The sequence below is a fragment of the Atractosteus spatula genome, chromosome 8, assembly GCF_055471065.1.
Source record: "Atractosteus spatula isolate fAtrSpa1 chromosome 8, fAtrSpa1.hap1, whole genome shotgun sequence".
Lineage (NCBI taxonomy): Eukaryota > Metazoa > Chordata > Actinopteri > Semionotiformes > Lepisosteidae > Atractosteus > Atractosteus spatula.
Window position 1 is genome coordinate 14,208,098 of NC_142713.1, and position 17,276 is coordinate 14,225,373.

Below are 17,276 nucleotides of genomic sequence, written 5' to 3' on the forward strand. Positions count from 1 at the left end.
TTCGGGCTGAAAAACACGTTTTGAAAACTGTGTTGTTCCTACCCTATAAGTTACATGGGGGTTACCAAAGTTGCCAAAACATGTTTATTTCTGCTGAAAAACACGTTTTGACAATTTCTGTACACTGGGGTTAAGGGCTGACTCAATGTGCTCTTCTGAGCCAGGCAGTTACACTGCGATTCTAAGGGCTGACAAAACGCGTTTATTTCGGGCTGAAAAACACGTTTTGAAAACTGTGCTGTTCCTGCCCTATAAGTTACATGGTGGTGACCAAAGTTGCCAAAACGTCTTTATTTCTGCTGAAAAACACGTTTTGAAAATTTCTGAGCACTGGGGTTAAGGGCTGACTCAATGTGCTCTTCTGAGCCAGGCAGTTACACTGCGAATCTAAGGGCTGAGAAAAAGCGTTTATTTCGGGCTGAAAAACACGTTTTGAAAACTGTGTTGTTCCTACCCTATAAGTTACATGGAGGTTACCAAAGTTGCCAAAACATGTTTATTTCTGCTGAAAAACACATTTTGACAATTTCTGTACACTGGGGTTAAGGGCTGACTCAATGTGCTCTTCTGAGCCAGGCAGTTACACAGCGATTCTAAGGACTGACAAAACGCGTTTATTTCGGGCTGAAAAACACGTTTTGAAAACTGTGTTGTTCCTGCCCTAAAAGTTACATGGTGGTGACCAAAGTTGCCAAAACGTGTTTATTTCTGCTGAAAAACACGATTTGACAATTTCTGAGCACTGGGGTTAAGGGCTGACTCAATGTGCTCTTCTGAGCCAGGCAGTTACACAGCGATTCTAAGGGCTGACAAAACGCGTTTATTTCGGGCTGAAAAACACGTTTTGAAAACTGTGTTGTTCCTGCCCTATAAGTTACATGGTGGTGACCAAAGTTGCCAAAACATGTTTATTTCTGCTGAAAAACACGTTTTGACAATTTCTGAGCACTGGGGTTAAGGGCTGACTCAGTGTGCTCTTCTGAGCCAGGCAGTTACACTGCGAATCTAAGGGCTGATTAAAAGCGTTTATTTCGGGCTGAAAAACACGTTTTGAAAACTGTGTTGTTCCTACCCTATAAGTTACATGGGGGATACCAAAGTTGCCAAAACATGTTTATTTCTGCTGAAAAACACGTTTTGACAATTTCTGTACACTGGGGTTAAGGGCTGACTCAATGTGCTCTTCTGAGCCAGGCAGTTACACTGCGATTCTAAGGGCTGACAAAACGCGTTTATTTCGGGCTGAAAAACACGTTTTGAAAACTGTGCTGTTCCTGCCCTATAAGTTACATGGTGGTGACCAAAGTTGCCAAAACGATCTTATTTCTGCTGAAAAACACGTTTTGACAATTTCTGAGCACTGGGGTTAAGGGCTGACTCAATGTGCTCTTCTGAGCCAGGCAGTTACACTGCGAATCTAAGGGCTGAGAAAAAGCGTTTATTTCGGGCTGAAAAACACGTTTTGAAAACTGTGTTGTTCCTACCCTATAAGTTACATGGGGGTTACCAAAGTTGCCAAAACATGTTTATTTCTGCTGAAAAACACGTTTTGACAATTTCTGTACACTGGGGTTAAGGGCTGACTCAATGTGCTCTTCTGAGCCAGGCAGTTACACAGCGATTCTAAGGGCTGACAAAACGCGTTTATTTCGGGCTGAAAAACACGTTTTGAAAACTGTGCTGTTCCTGCCCTATAAGTTACATGGTGGTGACCAAAGTTGCCAAAACGTCTTTATTTCTGCTGAAAAACACGTTTTGACAATTTCTGAGCACTGGGGTTAAGGGCTGACTCAATGTGCTCTTCTGTGCCAGGCAGTTACACTGCGAATCTAAGGGCTGAGAAAAAGCGTTTATTTCGGGCTGAAAAACACGTTTTGAAAACTGTGTTGTTCCTACCCTATAAGTTACATGGGGGTTACCAAAGTTGCCAAAACATGTTTATTTCTGCTGAAAAACACATTTTGACAATTTCTGTACACTGGGGTTAAGGGCTGACTCAATGTGCTCTTCTGAGCCAGGCAGTTACACAGCGATTCTAAGGGCTGACAAAACGCGTTTATTTCGGGCTGAAAAACACGTTTTGAAAACTGTGTTGTTCCTGCCCTAAAAGTTACATGGTGGTGACCAAAGTTGCCAAAACGTGTTTATTTCTGCTGAAAAACACGATTTGACAATTTCTGAGCACTGGGGTTAAGGGCTGACTCAATGTGCTCTTCTGAGCCAGGCAGTTACACTGCGAATCTAAGGGCTGAGAAAAAGCGTTTATTTCGGGCTGAAAAACACGTTTTGAAAACTGTGCTGTTCCTGCCCTATAAGTTACATGGTGGTGACCAAAGTTGCCAAAACGTCTTTATTTCTGCTGAAAAACACGTTTTGACAATTTCTGAGCACTGGGGTTAAGGGCTGACTCAATGTGCTCTTCTGAGCCAGGCAGTTACACTGCGAATCTAAGGGCTGAAAAAAAGCGTTTATTTCGGGCTGAAAAACACGTTTTGAAAACTGTGTTGTTCCTGCCCTATAAGTTACACGGGGGTTACCAAAGTTGCCAAAACATGTTTATTTCTGCTGAAAAACACGTTTTGACAATTTCTGTACACTGGGGTTAAGGGCTGACTCAATGTGCTCTTCTGAGCCAGGCAGTTACACAGCAATTCTAAAGGCTGACAAAACGCGTTTATTTCGGGCTGAAAAACACGTTTTGAAAACTGTGTTGTTCCTGCCCTATAAGTTACATGGTGGTGACCAAAGTTGCCAAAACGTCTTTATTTCTGCTGAAAAACACGTTTTGACAATTTCTGAGCACTGGGGTTAAGGGCTGACTCAATCTGCTCTTCTGAGCCAGGCAGTTACACTGCGAATCTAAGGGCTGAGAAAAAGCGTTTATTTCGGGCTGAAAAACACGTTTTGAAAACTGTGTTGTTCCTACCCTATAAGTTACATGGGGGTTACCAAAGTTGCCAAAACATGTTTATTTCAGCTGAAAAACACGTTTTGACAATTTCTGTACACTGGGGTTAAGGGCTGACTCAATGTGCTCTTCTGAGCCAGGCAGTTACACAGCGATTCTAAGGGCTGACAAAACGCGTTTATTTCGGGCCGAAAAACACGTTTTGAAAACTGTGTTGTTCCTGCCCTATAAGTTACATGGGGGTTACCAAAGTTGCCAAAACATGTTTATTTCTGCTGAAAAACACGTTTTGACAATTTCTGTACACTGGGGTTAAGGGCTGACTCAATGTGCTCTTCTGAGCCAGGCAGTTACACTGCGATTCTAAGGGCTGACAAAACGCGTTTATTTCGGGCTGAAAAACACGTTTTGAAAACTGTGCTGTTCCTGCCCTATAAGTTACATGGTGGTGACCAAAGTTGCCAAAACGTCTTTATTTCTGCTGAAAAACACGTTTTGACAATTTCTGAGCACTGGGGTTAAGGGCTGACTCAATGTGCTCTTCTGAGCCAGGCAGTTACACTGCGAATCTAAGGGCTGAGAAAAAGCGTTTATTTCGGGCTGAAAAACACGTTTTGAAAACTGTGCTGTTCCTGCCCTATAAGTTACATGGTGGTGACCAAAGTTGACAAAACATGTTTATTTCTGCTGAAAAACACGTTTTGACAATTTCTGAGCACTGGGGTTAAGGGCTGACTCAGTGTGCTCTTCTGAGCCAGGCAGTTACACTGCGAATCTAAGGGCTGAGAAAAAGCGTTTATTTCGGGCTGAAAAACACGTTTTGAAAACTGTGTTGTTCCTACCCTATAAGTTACATGGGGGTTACCAAAGTTGCCAAAACATGTTTATTTCTGCTGAAAAACACGTTTTGACAATTTCTGTACACTGGGGTTAAGGGCTGACTCAATGTGCTCTTCTGAGCCAGGCAGTTACACTGCGATTCTAAGGGCTGACAAAACGCGTTTATTTCGGGCTGAAAAACACGTTTTGAAAACTGTGCTGTTCCTGCCCTATAAGTTACATGGTGGTGACCAAAGTTGCCAAAACGTCTTTATTTCTGCTGAAAAACACGTTTTGACAATTTCTGCACACTGGGGTTAAGGGCTGACTCAATGTGCTCTTCTGAGCCAGGCAGTTACACAGCGATTCTAAGGGCTGACAAAACGCGTTTATTTCGGGCTGAAAAACACGTTTTGAAAACTGTGTTGTTCCTGCCCTAAAAGTTACATGGTGGTTACCAAAGTTGCCAAAACGTGTTTATTTCTGCTGAAAAACACGATTTGACAATTTCTGCACACTGGGGTTAAGGGCTGACTCAATGTGCTCTTCTGAGCCAGGCAGTTACACAGCGATTCTAAGGGCTGACAAAACGCGTTTATTTCGGGCTGAAAAACACGTTTTGAAAACTGTGCTGTTCCTGCCCTATAAGTTACATGGTGGTGACCAAAGTTGCCAAAACGTCTTTATTTCTGCTGAAAAACACGTTTTGACAATTTCTGAGCACTGGGGTTAAGGGCTGACTCAATGTGCTCTTCTGAGCCAGGCAGTTACACAGCGATTCTAAGGGCTGACAAAACGCGTTTATTTCGGGCTGAAAAACACGTTTTGAAAACTGTGTTGTTCCTGCCCTATAAGTTACATGGTGGTGACCAAAGTTGCCAAAACGTGTTTATTTCTGCTGAAAAACACGTTTTGACAATTTCTGAGCACTGGGGTTAAGGGCTGACTCAGTGTGCTCTTCTGAGCCAGGCAGTTACACTGCGAATCTAAGGGCTGAGAAAAAGCGTTTATTTCGGGCTGAAAAACACGTTTTGAAAACTGTGTTGTTCCTACCCTATAAGTTACATGGGGGTTACCAAAGTTGCCAAAACATGTTTATTTCTGCTGAAAAACACGTTTTGACAATTTCTGTACACTGGGGTTAAGGGCTGACTCAATGTGCTCTTCTGAGCCAGGCAGTTACACTGCGATTCTAAGGGCTGACAAAACGCGTTTATTTCGGGCTGAAAAACACGTTTTGAAAACTGTGCTGTTCCTGCCCTATAAGTTACATGGTGGTGACCAAAGTTGCCAAAACATGTTTATTTCTGCTGAAAAACACGTTTTGACAATTTCTGTACACTGGGGTTAAGGGCTGACTCAATGTGCTCTTCTGAGCCAGGCAGTTACACTGCGATTCTAAGGGCTGACAAAACGCGTTTATTTCGGGCTGAAAAACACGTTTTGAAAACTGTGCTGTTCCTGCCCTATAAGTTACATGGTGGTGACCAAAGTTGCCAAAACGTCTTTATTTCTGCTGAAAAACACGTTTTGACAATTTCTGAGCACTGGGGTTAAGGGCTGACTCAATGTGCTCTTCTGAGCCAGGCAGTTACACTGCGAATCTAAGGGCTGAGAAAAAGCGTTTATTTCGGGCTGAAAAACACGTTTTGAAAACTGTGCTGTTCCTGCCCTATAAGTTACATGGTGGTGACCAAAGTTGCCAAAACATGTTTATTTCTGCTGAAAAACACGTTTTGACAATTTCTGAGCACTGGGGTTAAGGGCTGACTCAGTGTGCTCTTCTGAGCCAGGCAGTTACACTGCGAATCTAAGGGCTGAGAAAAAGCGTTTATTTCGGGCTGAAAAACACGTTTTGAAAACTGTGTTGTTCCTACCCTATAAGTTACATGGGGGTTACCAAAGTTGCCAAAACATGTTTATTTCTGCTGAAAAACACGTTTTGACAATTTCTGTACACTGGGGTTAAGGGCTGACTCAATGTGCTCTTCTGAGCCAGGCAGTTACACTGCGATTCTAAGGGCTGACAAAACGCGTTTATTTCGGGCTGAAAAACACGTTTTGAAAACTGTGCTGTTCCTGCCCTATAAGTTACATGGTGGTGACCAAAGTTGCCAAAACATGTTTATTTCTGCTGAAAAACACGTTTTGACAATTTCTGAGCACTGGGGTTAAGGGCTGACTCAATGTGCTCTTCTGAGCCAGGCAGTTACACTGCGATTCTAAGGGCTGACAAAACGCGTTTATTTCGGGCTGAAAAACACGTTTTGAAAACTGTGCTGTTCCTGCCCTATAAGTTACATGGTGGTGACCAAAGTTGCCAAAACGTCTTTATTTCTGCTGAAAAACACGTTTTGAAAATTTCTGAGCACTGGGGTTAAGGGCTGACTCAATGTGCTCTTCTGAGCCAGGCAGTTACACTGCGAATCTAAGGGCTGAGAAAAAGCGTTTATTTCGGGCTGAAAAACACGTTTTGAAAACTGTGTTGTTCCTACCCTATAAGTTACATGGAGGTTACCAAAGTTGCCAAAACATGTTTATTTCTGCTGAAAAACACATTTTGACAATTTCTGTACACTGGGGTTAAGGGCTGACTCAATGTGCTCTTCTGAGCCAGGCAGTTACACAGCGATTCTAAGGACTGACAAAACGCGTTTATTTCGGGCTGAAAAACACGTTTTGAAAACTGTGTTGTTCCTGCCCTAAAAGTTACATGGTGGTGACCAAAGTTGCCAAAACGTGTTTATTTCTGCTGAAAAACACGATTTGACAATTTCTGAGCACTGGGGTTAAGGGCTGACTCAATGTGCTCTTCTGAGCCAGGCAGTTACACAGCGATTCTAAGGGCTGACAAAACGCGTTTATTTCGGGCTGAAAAACACGTTTTGAAAACTGTGTTGTTCCTGCCCTATAAGTTACATGGTGGTGACCAAAGTTGCCAAAACATGTTTATTTCTGCTGAAAAACACGTTTTGACAATTTCTGAGCACTGGGGTTAAGGGCTGACTCAGTGTGCTCTTCTGAGCCAGGCAGTTACACTGCGAATCTAAGGGCTGATTAAAAGCGTTTATTTCGGGCTGAAAAACACGTTTTGAAAACTGTGTTGTTCCTACCCTATAAGTTACATGGGGGTTACCAAAGTTGCCAAAACATGTTTATTTCTGCTGAAAAACACGTTTTGACAATTTCTGTACACTGGGGTTAAGGGCTGACTCAATGTGCTCTTCTGAGCCAGGCAGTTACACTGCGATTCTAAGGGCTGACAAAACGCGTTTATTTCGGGCTGAAAAACACGTTTTGAAAACTGTGCTGTTCCTGCCCTATAAGTTACATGGTGGTGACCAAAGTTGCCAAAACGATCTTATTTCTGCTGAAAAACACGTTTTGACAATTTCTGAGCACTGGGGTTAAGGGCTGACTCAATGTGCTCTTCTGAGCCAGGCAGTTACACTGCGAATCTAAGGGCTGAGAAAAAGCGTTTATTTCGGGCTGAAAAACACGTTTTGAAAACTGTGTTGTTCCTACCCTATAAGTTACATGGGGGTTACCAAAGTTGCCAAAACATGTTTATTTCTGCTGAAAAACACGTTTTGACAATTTCTGTACACTGGGGTTAAGGGCTGACTCAATGTGCTCTTCTGAGCCAGGCAGTTACACAGCGATTCTAAGGGCTGACAAAACGCGTTTATTTCGGGCTGAAAAACACGTTTTGAAAACTGTGCTGTTCCTGCCCTATAAGTTACATGGTGGTGACCAAAGTTGCCAAAACGTCTTTATTTCTGCTGAAAAACACGTTTTGACAATTTCTGAGCACTGGGGTTAAGGGCTGACTCAATGTGCTCTTCTGTGCCAGGCAGTTACACTGCGAATCTAAGGGCTGAGAAAAAGCGTTTATTTCGGGCTGAAAAACACGTTTTGAAAACTGTGTTGTTCCTACCCTATAAGTTACATGGGGGTTACCAAAGTTGCCAAAACATGTTTATTTCTGCTGAAAAACACATTTTGACAATTTCTGTACACTGGGGTTAAGGGCTGACTCAATGTGCTCTTCTGAGCCAGGCAGTTACACAGCGATTCTAAGGGCTGACAAAACGCGTTTATTTCGGGCTGAAAAACACGTTTTGAAAACTGTGTTGTTCCTGCCCTAAAAGTTACATGGTGGTGACCAAAGTTGCCAAAACGTGTTTATTTCTGCTGAAAAACACGATTTGACAATTTCTGAGCACTGGGGTTAAGGGCTGACTCAATGTGCTCTTCTGAGCCAGGCAGTTACACTGCGAATCTAAGGGCTGAGAAAAAGCGTTTATTTCGGGCTGAAAAACACGTTTTGAAAACTGTGCTGTTCCTGCCCTATAAGTTACATGGTGGTGACCAAAGTTGCCAAAACGTCTTTATTTCTGCTGAAAAACACGTTTTGACAATTTCTGAGCACTGGGGTTAAGGGCTGACTCAATGTGCTCTTCTGAGCCAGGCAGTTACACTGCGAATCTAAGGGCTGAGAAAAAGCGTTTATTTCGGGCTGAAAAACACGTTTTGAAAACTGTGTTGTTCCTGCCCTATAAGTTACACGGGGGTTACCAAAGTTGCCAAAACATGTTTATTTCTGCTGAAAAACACGTTTTGACAATTTCTGTACACTGGGGTTAAGGGCTGACTCAATGTGCTCTTCTGAGCCAGGCAGTTACACAGCAATTCTAAAGGCTGACAAAACGCGTTTATTTCGGGCTGAAAAACACGTTTTGAAAACTGTGTTGTTCCTGCCCTATAAGTTACATGGTGGTGACCAAAGTTGCCAAAACGTCTTTATTTCTGCTGAAAAACACGTTTTGACAATTTCTGAGCACTGGGGTTAAGGGCTGACTCAATCTGCTCTTCTGAGCCAGGCAGTTACACTGCGAATCTAAGGGCTGAGAAAAAGCGTTTATTTCGGGCTGAAAAACACGTTTTGAAAACTGTGTTGTTCCTACCCTATAAGTTACATGGGGGTTACCAAAGTTGCCAAAACATGTTTATTTCAGCTGAAAAACACGTTTTGACAATTTCTGTACACTGGGGTTAAGGGCTGACTCAATGTGCTCTTCTGAGCCAGGCAGTTACACAGCGATTCTAAGGGCTGACAAAACGCGTTTATTTCGGGCCGAAAAACACGTTTTGAAAACTGTGTTGTTCCTGCCCTATAAGTTACATGGGGGTTACCAAAGTTGCCAAAACATGTTTATTTCTGCTGAAAAACACGTTTTGACAATTTCTGTACACTGGGGTTAAGGGCTGACTCAATGTGCTCTTCTGAGCCAGGCAGTTACACTGCGATTCTAAGGGCTGACAAAACGCGTTTATTTCGGGCTGAAAAACACGTTTTGAAAACTGTGCTGTTCCTGCCCTATAAGTTACATGGTGGTGACCAAAGTTGCCAAAACGTCTTTATTTCTGCTGAAAAACACGTTTTGACAATTTCTGAGCACTGGGGTTAAGGGCTGACTCAATGTGCTCTTCTGAGCCAGGCAGTTACACTGCGAATCTAAGGGCTGAGAAAAAGCGTTTATTTCGGGCTGAAAAACACGTTTTGAAAACTGTGCTGTTCCTGCCCTATAAGTTACATGGTGGTGACCAAAGTTGCCAAAACATGTTTATTTCTGCTGAAAAACACGTTTTGACAATTTCTGAGCACTGGGGTTAAGGGCTGACTCAGTGTGCTCTTCTGAGCCAGGCAGTTACACTGCGAATCTAAGGGCTGAGAAAAAGCGTTTATTTCGGGCTGAAAAACACGTTTTGAAAACTGTGTTGTTCCTACCCTATAAGTTACATGGGGGTTACCAAAGTTGCCAAAACATGTTTATTTCTGCTGAAAAACACGTTTTGACAATTTCTGTACACTGGGGTTAAGGGCTGACTCAATGTGCTCTTCTGAGCCAGGCAGTTACACTGCGATTCTAAGGGCTGACAAAACGCGTTTATTTCGGGCTGAAAAACACGTTTTGAAAACTGTGCTGTTCCTGCCCTATAAGTTACATGGTGGTGACCAAAGTTGCCAAAACGTCTTTATTTCTGCTGAAAAACACGTTTTGACAATTTCTGCACACTGGGGTTAAGGGCTGACTCAATGTGCTCTTCTGAGCCAGGCAGTTACACAGCGATTCTAAGGGCTGACAAAACGCGTTTATTTCGGGCTGAAAAACACGTTTTGAAAACTGTGTTGTTCCTGCCCTAAAAGTTACATGGTGGTTACCAAAGTTGCCAAAACGTGTTTATTTCTGCTGAAAAACACGATTTGACAATTTCTGCACACTGGGGTTAAGGGCTGACTCAATGTGCTCTTCTGAGCCAGGCAGTTACACAGCGATTCTAAGGGCTGACAAAACGCGTTTATTTCGGGCTGAAAAACACGTTTTGAAAACTGTGCTGTTCCTGCCCTATAAATTACATGGTGGTGACCAAAGTTGCCAAAACGTCTTTATTTCTGCTGAAAAACACGTTTTGACAATTTCTGAGCACTGGGGTTAAGGGCTGACTCAATGTGCTCTTCTGAGCCAGGCAGTTACACAGCGATTCTAAGGGCTGACAAAACGCGTTTATTTCGGGCTGAAAAACACGTTTTGAAAACTGTGTTGTTCCTGCCCTATAAGTTACATGGTGGTGACCAAAGTTGCCAAAACGTGTTTATTTCTGCTGAAAAACACGTTTTGACAATTTCTGAGCACTGGGGTTAAGGGCTGACTCAGTGTGCTCTTCTGAGCCAGGCAGTTACACAGCGATTCTAAGGGCTGACAAAACGCGTTTATTTCGGGCTGAAAAACACGTTTTGAAAACTGTGTTGTTCCTGCCCTATAAGTTACATGGTGGTGACCAAAGTTACCAAAACGTGTTTATTTCTGCTGAAAAACACGTTTTGACAATTTCTGAGCACTGGGGTTAAGGGCTGACTCAGTGTGCTCTTCTGAGCCAGGCAGTTACACTGCGAATCTAAGGGCTGAGAAAAAGCGTTTATTTCGGGCTGAAAAACACGTTTTGAAAACTGTGTTGTTCCTACCCTATAAGTTACATGGGGGTTACCAAAGTTGCCAAAACATGTTTATTTCTGCTGAAAAACACGTTTTGACAATTTCTGTACACTGGGGTTAAGGGCTGACTCAATGTGCTCTTCTGAGCCAGGCAGTTACACTGCGATTCTAAGGGCTGACAAAACCCGTTTATTTCGGGCTGAAAAACACGTTTTGAAAACTGTGCTGTTCCTGCCCTATAAGTTACATGGTGGTGACCAAAGTTGCCAAAACATGTTTATTTCGGCTGAAAAACACGTTTTGACAATTTCTGAGCACTGGGGTTAAGGGCTGACTCAGTGTGCTCTTCTGAGCCAGACAGTTACACTGCGAATCTAAGGGCTGAGAAAAAGCGTTTATTTCGGGCTGAAAAACATGTTTTGAAAACTGTGTTGTTCCTACCCTATAAGTTACATGGGGGTTACCAAAGTTGCCAAAACACGTTTATTTCTGCTGAAAAACACGTTTTGACAATTTCTGTACACTGGGGTTAAGGGCTGACTCAATGTGCTCTTCTGAGCCAGGCAGTTACACTGCGATTCTAAGGGCTGACAAAACGCGTTTATTTCGGGCTGAAAAACACGTTTTGAAAACTGTGCTGTTCCTGCCCTATAAGTTACATGGTGGTGACCAAAGTTGCCAAAACGTCTTTATTTCTGCTGAAAAACACGTTTTGACAATTTCTGAGCACTGGGGTTAAGGGCTGACTCAATGTGCTCTTCTGAGCCAGGCAGTTACACTGCGAATCTAAGGGCTGAGAAAAAGCGTTTATTTCGGGCTGAAAAACACGTTTTGAAAACTGTGTTGTTCCTACCCTATAAGTTACATGGGGGTTACCAAAGTTGCCAAAACATGTTTATTTCTGCTGAAAAACACGTTTTGACAATTTCTGTACACTGGGGTTAAGGGCTGACTCAATGTGCTCTTCTGAGCCAGGCAGTTACACAGCGATTCTAAGGGCTGACAAAACGCGTTTATTTCGGGCTGAAAAACACGTTTTGAAAACTGTGCTGTTCCTGCCCTATAAGTTACATGGTGGTGACCAAAGTTGCCAAAACGTCTTTATTTCTGCTGAAAAACACGTTTTGACAATTTCTGAGCACTGGGGTTAAGGGCTGACTCAATGTGCTCTTCTGTGCCAGGCAGTTACACTGCGAATCTAAGGGCTGAGAAAAAGCGTTTATTTCGGGCTGAAAAACACGTTTTGAAAACTGTGTTGTTCCTACCCTATAAGTTACATGGGGGTTACCAAAGTTGCCAAAACATGTTTATTTCTGCTGAAAAACACATTTTGACAATTTCTGTACACTGGGGTTAAGGGCTGACTCAATGTGCTCTTCTGAGCCAGGCAGTTACACAGCGATTCTAAGGGCTGACAAAACGCGTTTATTTCGGGCTGAAAAACACGTTTTGAAAACTGTGTTGTTCCTGCCCTAAAAGTTACATGGTGGTGACCAAAGTTGCCAAAACGTGTTTATTTCTGCTGAAAAACACGATTTGACAATTTCTGAGCACTGGGGTTAAGGGCTGACTCAATGTGCTCTTCTGAGCCAGGCAGTTACACTGCGAATCTAAGGGCTGAGAAAAAGCGTTTATTTCGGGCTGAAAAACACGTTTTGAAAACTGTGCTGTTCCTGCCCTATAAGTTACATGGTGGTGACCAAAGTTGCCAAAACGTCTTTATTTCTGCTGAAAAACACGTTTTGACAATTTCTGAGCACTGGCGTTAAGGGCTGACTCAATGTGCTCTTCTGAGCCAGGCAGTTACACTGCGAATCTAAGGGCTGAGAAAAAGCGTTTATTTCGGGCTGAAAAACACGTTTTGAAAACTGTGTTGTTCCTGCCGTATAAGTTACACGGGGGTTACCAAAGTTGCCAAAACATGTTTATTTCTGCTGAAAAACACGTTTTGACAATTTCTGTACACTGGGGTTAAGGGCTGACTCAATGTGCTCTTCTGAGCCAGGCAGTTACACTGCGATTCTAAGGGCTGACAAAACGCGTTTATTTCGGGCTGAAAAACACGTTTTGAAAACTGTGCTGTTCCTGCCCTATAAGTTACATGGTGGTGACCAAAGTTGCCAAAACGTCTTTATTTCTGCTGAAAAACACGTTTTGACAATTTCTGAGCACTGGGGTTAAGGGCTGACTCAATGTGCTCTTCTGAGCCAGGCAGTTACACTGCGAATCTAAGGGCTGAGAAAAAGCGTTTATTTCGGGCTGAAAAACACGTTTTGAAAACTGTGTTGTTCCTACCCTATAAGTTACATGGGGGTTACCAAAGTTGCCAAAACATGTTTATTTCTGCTGAAAAACACATTTTGACAATTTCTGTACACTGGGGTTAAGGGCTGACTCAATGTGCTCTTCTGAGCCAGGCAGTTACACAGCGATTCTAAGGGCTGACAAAACGCGTTTATTTCGGGCTGAAAAACACGTTTTGAAAACTGTGTTGTTCCTGCCCTAAAAGTTACATGGTGGTGACCAAAGTTGCCAAAACGTGTTTATTTCTGCTGAAAAACACGATTTGACAATTTCTGAGCACTGGGGTTAAGGGCTGACTCAATGTGCTCTTCTGAGCCAGGCAGTTACACTGCGAATCTAAGGGCTGAGAAAAAGCGTTTATTTCGGGCTGAAAAACACGTTTTGAAAACTGTGCTGTTCCTGCCCTATAAGTTACATGGTGGTGACCAAAGTTGCCAAAACGTCTTTATTTCTGCTGAAAAACACGTTTTGACAATTTCTGAGCACTGGGGTTAAGGGCTGACTCAATGTGCTCTTCTGAGCCAGGCAGTTACACTGCGAATCTAAGGGCTGAGAAAAAGCGTTTATTTCGGGCTGAAAAACACGTTTTGAAAACTGTGTTGTTCCTGCCGTATAAGTTACACGGGGGTTACCAAAGTTGCCAAAACATGTTTATTTCTGCTGAAAAACACGTTTTGACAATTTCTGTACACTGGGGTTAAGGGCTGACTCAATGTGCTCTTCTGAGCCAGGCAGTTACACTGCGATTCTAAGGGCTGACAAAACGCGTTTATTTCGGGCTGAAAAACACGTTTTGAAAACTGTGCTGTTCCTGCCCTATAAGTTACATGGTGGTGACCAAAGTTGCCAAAACGTCTTTATTTCTGCTGAAAAACACGTTTTGACAATTTCTGAGCACTGGGGTTAAGGGCTGACTCAATGTGCTCTTCTGAGCCAGGCAGTTACACTGCGAATCTAAGGGCTGAGAAAAAGCGTTTATTTCGGGCTGAAAAACACGTTTTGAAAACTGTGTTGTTCCTACCCTATAAGTTACATGGGGGTTACCAAAGTTGCCAAAACATGTTTATTTCTGCTGAAAAACACGTTTTGACAATTTCTGTACACTGGGGTTAAGGGCTGACTCAATGTGCTCTTCTGAGCCAGGCAGTTACACTGCGATTCTAAGGGCTGACAAAACGCGTTTATTTCGGGCTGAAAAACACGTTTTGAAAACTGTGCTGTTCCTGCCCTATAAGTTACATGGTGGTGACCAAAGTTGCCAAAACGTCTTTATTTCTGCTGAAAAACACGTTTTGACAATTTCTGAGCACTGGGGTTAAGGGCTGACTCAATGTGCTCTTCTGAGCCAGGCAGTTACACTGCGAATCTAAGGGCTGAGAAAAAGCGTTTATTTCGGGCTGAAAAACACGTTTTGAAAACTGTGTTGTTCCTACCCTATAAGTTACATGGGGGTTACCAAAGTTGCCAAAACATGTTTATTTCTGCTGAAAAACACGTTTTGACAATTTCTGAGCACTGGGGTTAAGGGCTGACTCAATGTGCTCTTCTGAGCCAGGCAGTTACACTGCGAATCTAAGGGCTGAGAAAAAGCGTTTATTTCGGGCTGAAAAACACGTTTTGAAAACTGTGTTGTTCCTGCCCTATAAGTTACACGGGGGTTACCAAAGTTGCCAAAACATGTTTATTTCTGCTGAAAAACACGTTTTGACAATTTCTGTACACTGGGGTTAAGGGCTGACTCAATGTGCTCTTCTGAGCCAGGCAGTTACACAGCAATTCTAAAGGCTGACAAAACGCGTTTATTTCGGGCTGAAAAACACGTTTTGAAAACTGTGTTGTTCCTGCCCTATAAGTTACATGGTGGTGACCAAAGTTGCCAAAACGTCTTTATTTCTGCTGAAAAACACTTTTTGACAATTTCTGAGCACTGGGGTTAAGGGCTGACTCAATCTGCTCTTCTGAGCCAGGCAGTTACACTGCGAATCTAAGGGCTGAGAAAAAGCGTTTATTTCGGGCTGAAAAACACGTTTTGAAAACTGTGTTGTTCCTACCCTATAAGTTACATGGGGGTTACCAAAGTTGCCAAAACATGTTTATTTCAGCTGAAAAACACGTTTTGACAATTTCTGTACACTGGGGTTAAGGGCTGACTCAATGTGCTCTTCTGAGCCAGGCAGTTACACAGCGATTCTAAGGGCTGACAAAACGCGTTTATTTCGGGCCGAAAAACACGTTTTGAAAACTGTGTTGTTCCTGCCCTATAAGTTACATGGGGGTTACCAAAGTTGCCAAAACATGTTTATTTCTGCTGAAAAACACGTTTTGACAATTTCTGTACACTGGGGTTAAGGGCTGACTCAATGTGCTCTTCTGAGCCAGGCAGTTACACTGCGATTCTAAGGGCTGACAAAACGCGTTTATTTCGGGCTGAAAAACACGTTTTGAAAACTGTGCTGTTCCTGCCCTATAAGTTACATGGTGGTGACCAAAGTTGCCAAAACGTCTTTATTTCTGCTGAAAAACACGTTTTGACAATTTCTGAGCACTGGGGTTAAGGGCTGACTCAATGTGCTCTTCTGAGCCAGGCAGTTACACTGCGAATCTAAGGGCTGAGAAAAAGCGTTTATTTCGGGCTGAAAAACACGTTTTGAAAACTGTGCTGTTCCTGCCCTATAAGTTACATGGTGGTGACCAAAGTTATCAAAACATGTTTATTTCTGCTGAAAAACACGTTTTGACAATTTCTGAGCACTGGGGTTAAGGGCTGACTCAGTGTGCTCTTCTGAGCCAGGCAGTTACACTGCGAATCTAAGGGATGAGAAAAAGCGTTTATTTCGGGCTGAAAAACACGTTTTGAAAACTGTGTTGTTCCTACCCTATAAGTTACATGGGGGTTACCAAAGTTGCCAAAACATGTTTATTTCTGCTGAAAAACACGTTTTGACAATTTCTGTAAACTGGGGTTAAGGGCTGACTCAATGTGCTCTTCTGAGCAAGGCAGTTACACTGCGATTCTAAGGGCTGACAAAACGCGTTTATTTCGGGCTGAAAAACACGTTTTGAAAACTGTGCTGTTCCTGCCCTATAAGTTACATGGTGGTGACCAAAGTTGCCAAAACGTCTTTATTTCTGCTGAAAAACACGTTTTGACAATTTCTGAGCACTGGGGTTAAGGGCTGACTCAATGTGCTCTTCTGAGCCAGGCAGTTACACTGCGAATCTAAGGGCTGAGAAAAAGCGTTTATTTCGGGCTGAAAAACACGTTTTGAAAACTGTGCTGTTCCTGCCCTGTAAGTTACATGGTGGTGACCAAAGTTGCCAAAACGTGTTTATTTCTGCTGAAAAACACATTTTGACAATTTCTGTACACTGGGGTTAAGTGCTGACTCAATGTGCTCTTCTGAGCCAGGCAGTTACACAGCGATTCTAAGGGCTGACAAAACGCGTTTATTTCGGGCTGAAAAACACGTTTTGAAAACTGTGCTGTTCCTGCCCTATAAGTTACATGGAGGTTACCAAAGTTGCCAAAACATGTTTATTTCTGCTGAAAAACACATTTTGACAATTTCTGTACACTGGGGTTAAGGGCTGACTCAATGTGCTCTTCTGAGCCAGGCAGTTACACAGCGATTCTAAGGGCTGACAAAACGCGTTTATTTCGGGCTGAAAAACACGTTTTGAAAACTGTGTTGTTCCTGCCCTAAAAGTTACATGGTGGTGACCAAAGTTGCCAAAACGTGTTTATTTCTGCTGAAAAACACGATTTGACAATTTCTGAGCACTGGGGTTAAGGGCTGACTCAATGTGCTCTTCTGAGCCAGGCAGTTACACTGCGAATCTAAGGGCTGAGAAAAAGCGTTTATTTCGGGCTGAAAAACACGTTTTAAAAACTGTGCTGTTCCTGCCCTATAAGTTACATGGTGGTGACCAAAGTTGCCAAAACATGTTTATTTCTGCTGAAAAACACGTTTTGACAATTTCTGAGCACTGGGGTTAAGGGCTGACTCAATGTGCTCTTCTGAGCCAGGCAGTTACACAGCGATTCTAAGGGCTGACAAAACGCGTTTATTTCGGGCTGAAAAACACGTTTTGAAAACTGTGTTGTTCCTGCCCTATAAGTTACATGGTGGTGACCAAAGTTGCCAAAACATGTTTATTTCTGCTGAAAAACACGTTTTGACAATTTCTGAGCACTGGGGTTAAGGGCTGACTCAGTGTGCTCTTCTGAGCCAGGCAGTTACACTGCG